At 39.9% G+C, this 6159-nt stretch overlaps 1 protein-coding gene across 10 annotated transcripts in view; it reads right to left on the bottom strand.

Moving 5' to 3' along the window:
* Positions 1-6159, bottom strand: part of ARMC2 (armadillo repeat containing 2) — an 87695-nt gene that overhangs the window by 75669 nt on the left and 5867 nt on the right. The window lies entirely within an intron of this gene.

Genomic DNA, 6159 nt, shown 5'->3' with positions numbered 1-6159 from the left:
GAAGAAGAAGAAGAAGAGGAGGAGGAGGAGGAGGAGGAGGATGCACTAATCCCATCAATGTTACAAAATCACTGGGAGTTAAGAGGCTGGTGCACTCATTTGTGTGAGAGAAAGACAGTTTGCTCTCCCTTGCTCTTCTAATCCCCACCCTTTTGGCCCAAGACAAGGCTAAACAATTTTCTTGGCAGCAGCAGATGAGACAGCAGTAGTTCCTCCAGGCTGGGTAAGTGGATGCACCTGGCACATCGTGGTCTTGAATAGATGAGAATTCTCCCACACTGATGCATGAAACCACCCATTTCATAAGCAACCCCACACTGACAAAGGCTGCCTCTGTCCATAAGATCCTTGGAAACTGGCAAAAGGGGCAAATGGAAGTTTCTGAAAGAACCTTGCCACAGTGATGAATTCAGCATTGGTGAGAACAAGCACAAGAATTTTGCTACATGGCAAGGGGAAATGATGGCTTCACACCAAAGCAAGAGGTACTGCCAAAATCAGAAAGGCTTCCATAATTATATTCTGTCACAGCTCTTTAGAGAATTCATCTCTCTCAGTATGGCATCTCATAACTTTTAGTTCAAGCCATGACTGCTACCAGAATCGATTGTGCCATTTTTGCCGAAATATAACAGGATCTGTTGGCATTTATTAAATGGGAGATGTGCTTTGAACACACGGACAGACCTTTCACTGGTTAGTTTATGGAAAGCTGATTTAATGGAGAGAAGATCTCATTTGCAGTATATTAGGGACCACAACCATAACTCCCAAGTCTAGACAATTGGCAATTCATTGTAAGTGAGGCAAACTTAATAAATAGTCACTGCAGGTGACAGATTGCATTGTGAAGGCAGTCTGCATTCTCGTAAGGGTAGATCTGCTCCACACTGACTCTTAGATGTGGGGAGGGGATACTTTCTGTGATGATGTTCTAGATCTATTAGTTGTGACTTTTCTGCTAAAACACTGAAGTTTTAGGGGGAAAGTATTCAACACCTATTCAGAAGCAATTCCATTCTGCTTTTTTATTTGTTTAATTTATATCCCACTTTCTCAAAGGAGTTGAATGTGGCATTCAGCCTTCCTATGTTCTAGAGTTGAATCTTGGCACTCAGTCCAGGGCTGAGGTTTGGTGAAGTTTGGCACAGTAGAGCCTTTGGACTTATGTGCTACATAATAATATATTTTCTAATTTCAGTGTTCATTAAACATGCTTAGGCTATATAGTGACATAAAAATTAGACATCAGGAAAAATCAAAGCTTTTTTGTCCATCATTGCTTTCTATTAATTTAGTAAGCTTTGTGCATTACACATACCCTGCAACATGCTGAGTCCCAAAACCAGGATGCATGCCTTCCCATCTGGGCTCCCATGCAAGTCATGTGACCCGCACGATGACATGGAGCCCAAATATGCATCTTTTGGGGCACCACACAAGTTCGCAGCCCCCCAAAAAGCACTTTTTCAAGGCAAGATCTCGGCATGACATCATGCAAGATCACAGTGCCCACAATGGCCACTGTGCTCTCACAGAAAAAATAGGATATCCCGTGTTTTTCCAGGACGCTCGCGACGTATGCATTGCATAAAATAACAGAGATTTTTAAAGGTTAAGTCAAAAAGTTAGTTTAAATCCCAAGAAAATGTAAGATCCTTTAAAAAAAAAAATCCAGGAGAGTTCAAAATCTTAGGGTTAAATGTGAAAAGGAGGCATTGTACCAGTGCCTTTTTTTCTGGGGGTACGCATACCCCTAAACATTTTGTGAATCTTTGTACTTTTGTCCATTTACTGTATTTACCGTATTTTTCGCTCTATAAGACGCACCAGACCACAAGATGCACCTAGTTTTTGGAGGAGGAAAACAAGAAAAAAAAAATTCTGAATCTCAGAAGCCAGAACAGCTAGAGGGATCGCTGCACAGTGAAAGCAGCAATCCCTCTTGCTGTTCTGGCTTCTGTGATAGCTGCGCAGCCTGCACTCGCTCCATAAGACGCACACACATTTCCCCTTACTTTTTAGAAGGGAAAAAGTTGAGTCTTATAGAGCAAAAAATACGGTATTTTCCCCGATTTGAACTATAATATTGTGATTTTCTTGAGTCAAAATGAGAGTACCCCTAAACATTTTTAAGGAAAAAAGCACTGCATTGTACACATGAAAATTACCAGCATTAAAGTTTTAAAATGTCAGTCGGGAGGGGATGTTACGTATGATGGGAATAAACAGCAAACTATCAATCAGTAAAAATAATATATAAAGGGGGGGGGTATTCAACTATATTTTTAGTCAGAGTAGACTCAATGAAATTAATAACCATGACTAAGTTAGGTCCTTTAATTTCAGTAAATTTGAGTAAAATTTCTGAGTAAAACTGACGTTGACTACCACCCAGGATATTTAAGCTACAAATATATCAATATAAGAAATACCCATTTATACAGTATAGTTTATAGAGTATAGTTACCTTGACTATTTTTTTGCACCTAGGTTAATGAGTTAAATGGAGAAGAACTGGGCCATTCTGCAGGCATGAAAATCTGAAGTTAAATAGAATTGGAGCATGCTGTCCTTTATATTTAAGAGGAAGTGAAATTAAAAATAATCCATCTAAGGAAGAATAATTTAGCATGAATTGACCAGATAGTACAGAGCTTGATTCCTGAATAGGTAAAGTGAAACAGCAAACATACATAGGCCAATCCAGTTTTCTCTCAAACCACAGACCAAGGAATCCAATCTCAAACCACAGACCAAGGAATCCAATCTCCAATTTTTAATAGCATCCTAACACCCTACAGGACTCAGAAGCAAAGTTCAATTTCTCACAGAATGAAAATAGACTAGCTTTAAATGGAATTAATTTTCAAGATTCACTAACTACGTGTATAAAAACGACAATTTGCTCTCTCACTTGTTGTAAGATGCTAAGTCAGGTAACACTTTCAAAGGAGCAAGTGAACATATTTAAAAGCTTCACATTCAATTTACATTAAAAGGTTCCTGCCCACATGTACAATCCAGGTGTAACACTAAAATACATTTTAAAAAAGTAGCCAAGTGTCAAGTTCAAAGTTAAGCAATATTAGGATATGCAGAAAAAAAGTATAATTATTAAGTCATGGAATTTAGAGTTATGGAGCAATCCTGTAGTTATTGAGCCTTATGATTCAGGATGCCTTTTTAGTAATAATTTCAGAGGGTAGGGTGATGTAGTTTTATTTGTTAGTTATGTTATTTATTAATCATTTGAACAATACAATAGAAAAAAACAGCTAAAACATTGGCATAGTAAAAAACAATATAAAACACCATCATCACATATGTATGTCGATCCTGTGAAAGACATCCAAATATCAGTTTTAGCATGATTTTATGCATGTATACTCAAGCACACACACACAGTTCAAGGTAAGTGCTCATAAGTTTGCAGCTTTTCTCTCTCCATAAACCACTGGTGTATGCATTAATGCTAAAACCCATTTGTCTAATACACACATTTTCTTATTCTTGAAGGCCCCATTGCTTACAGTGGTGCCATCAGGACAGGACTTCAGGGCAGAAGTCCAGAGCCTCATTCAGCAGAATGAGCAGAAAATGTAACTAGATGCATCATGTCTGGCTTATCGTACTTTGAAGTAAGCAATTGCACATTGCCATACAAAGATCACCGCGCCAACTGAGCCCGGAATAGAAAAATATCTAAATGCACTACTGATAGCTCAGTGAAAGAGCACAGGATTATAGCAACCTGCATTCATTCCTGTAAACATCTGGCAGGAAAAACAATGCTACAAGTCTGATTCTTCTCAGCAAGGCTCAGATACGGGGAGGGTGGCACGAGAAGGACGCAACAGCCATGTGCCCTCGATCCCAGCTTCACCAGCAAGGCTGGGATCGAAGGGTGAATGGCTACTGCACCCCCACCAGTCTTACAAGGCTGGGATCTAGGGAGGGTGGCGCCAGCGCAAGAAGGAACAACCACACACTGCTAAGCCTGCCTACCTGTTCAGGGGGGAACCCAGCCAGTCGACAAAGCATTTGGCCGGCACAAAGCAGGCACCCCCAGTGCAGCACAGTCTGGTGTTTCTCTCTGCAAACATTGGTTCCTCTGACACCAGGAGGGGACCACCAGGCCGGGCCATGCTGGGGGTGCCTGCATAGGGTCTCCTGCATGGAAGCAGCCCTTCAGAAATCCGCACCTGGGGCCACGCCCCCCCCCCCCCCCGCTACACCCGACTCCATTTAAAGGGGGATTCAGATCAGTTGAGGCATAGGAATGGTGACTTTAATCAGGGGAATGCTTCCATCATGCTTGAAATCATGAACTTTTACCCACTGATAAATGAAGCCGGGGAGGTTTTTTTAAAACCATTACATTTATTCCACTGCCCCATTTGCTCACAGACAATGTATCACAAAATGCACCAGAGCTATTGGAATGCAAAGCTGAGTTTTCTTGGGATGCTGCCATTCACCTCCCCATTAATGTCACTACTGATGTGTCCTGACACCAGACAGGTCTTTTCTGGCAAGCCTGTGATAGGCCTGTGGATGTGTCCTATTTTTAGTATACATGTTGAAAGAAACATGTACTCTATAAATACTGCATGTATAGCAGTGTCAAGTACAAAATACTCTTAAGAACACTGGCTTAGTTATTGAAAGTCTTCTACACTTCCTGCCTATCTAAGAGAGACAGAAACACTGAAGTCCAATTTAACAAGAGAGCTATGGTGGAAATACCTGTATCTCACATATCAAGAAGGCACCAGAACTTCAGTTGAACACAGAGGAAACAGCATGATATTTCTCCATTATTAACAAAGCTATAGGTTTCTAGAAAGATATACTTTTGTTACAATTGAAGGAGCAATTAGCACTGGCTTTATTTTAGTGAAGCCTCCACTTTAAGTACATTTTAACTATTTTCAAGTAAAACACATGAAAGTTAACATTTTATATTTAACTTTGCAATTAATCGAACAATGGACAAACATTTTGAATATTTTAAGCTACCAACAAATAATATTAAGGTTATAATTAGGGAGAAAGTTTCTATTTTTAAAAAGAGACTTTTTACTGAAGTTCATTTTATTTTTGCTATATTTATAAAAAGCTGCCCAATAAAATGATCATCCTTCCGCAGAACTTTATTTAGCTCTCTTACATACAAATCATAAAACAAATTTACCACCACAATTACCACCACAGGTAGCCAAAATAAAAATGAACAAAAGTAATGTGTCTCTGCATTCATTTCTTAAGATTTAAGACTGATCATCATCTGAGGCCCTTCTTTGTGTCCCCCTTCCTCAAGAGGTCCGGAAGGTGGCAACACGAAAACGGGCCTTTTCTGCAAGGGCCCCACACTGGTGGAATGTTCTCCCCAGTGAACCTCAATTGGCATCTTGGTTGCATATCTTTAGGCACCAGGCAAAAGCATCCCTCTTCTTCCAGGGCTTTGGCTAATTAAACAATTGATGGCCTTTTAAACTAGGTGGGGGGCAGTATTATTTTTGTTTGGTACTATGTTAGGTATTTTTCTGTTTTTTTATTGTAAACCACCCTCTGATCCAGGGATGAAGGGTGGCATAAAAAATTAATAAATAATAACAATTTCCATGAATCGTTTTATTTTGGATACAGGTATGAATGTGCCTTCTTACAGGTGATACCCGCTATTGAGATGGTTTTGCTGCCACTCTAAACAAGGGATTGACACTGTTAGAATGGACAAAAAGGACCATTGTGAGTGGAGTTTGCTAGAAGTTCCAAATCCAGTGTTGGGAAATACGTATGTAGCTCCAGAAATTGGACACACTCCACACCACCATGCATAGGCCCTGTTTGCATGTGCAGCTTGCCTAATCCAATGGAACAGATGCATGCTGAATGCCTGTTTCTACATGCATATCTCCTAGCTAGATCAGAGTGGTTGTGCAGTAAATATAGCTTATAATCTGTGTATCCTCCTCAGTGTTCAAGCTTCAGTCTTTTGTCACATTCCACCCAAATAGGCCTGCTGTTAAATTTCATTGGGGGCACCAAAGACATGACAAATCTTGTACTAGAACATTTAGATTTCAAAAATAGTGGTGCTCGTTATAATTGTTGCCTAATCATAGGTTTCTTTCTCTAAATCAGCAGAAGGTA

Source organism: Podarcis filfolensis (assembly GCF_964270895.1).
Source record: "Podarcis filfolensis genome assembly, chromosome: 3".
In the NCBI taxonomy this organism is placed as follows: domain Eukaryota; kingdom Metazoa; phylum Chordata; class Lepidosauria; order Squamata; family Lacertidae; genus Podarcis; species Podarcis filfolensis.
Note: the sequence above shows the minus strand (reverse complement) of the source record. Positions and strands in the feature narration are given on the sequence as shown.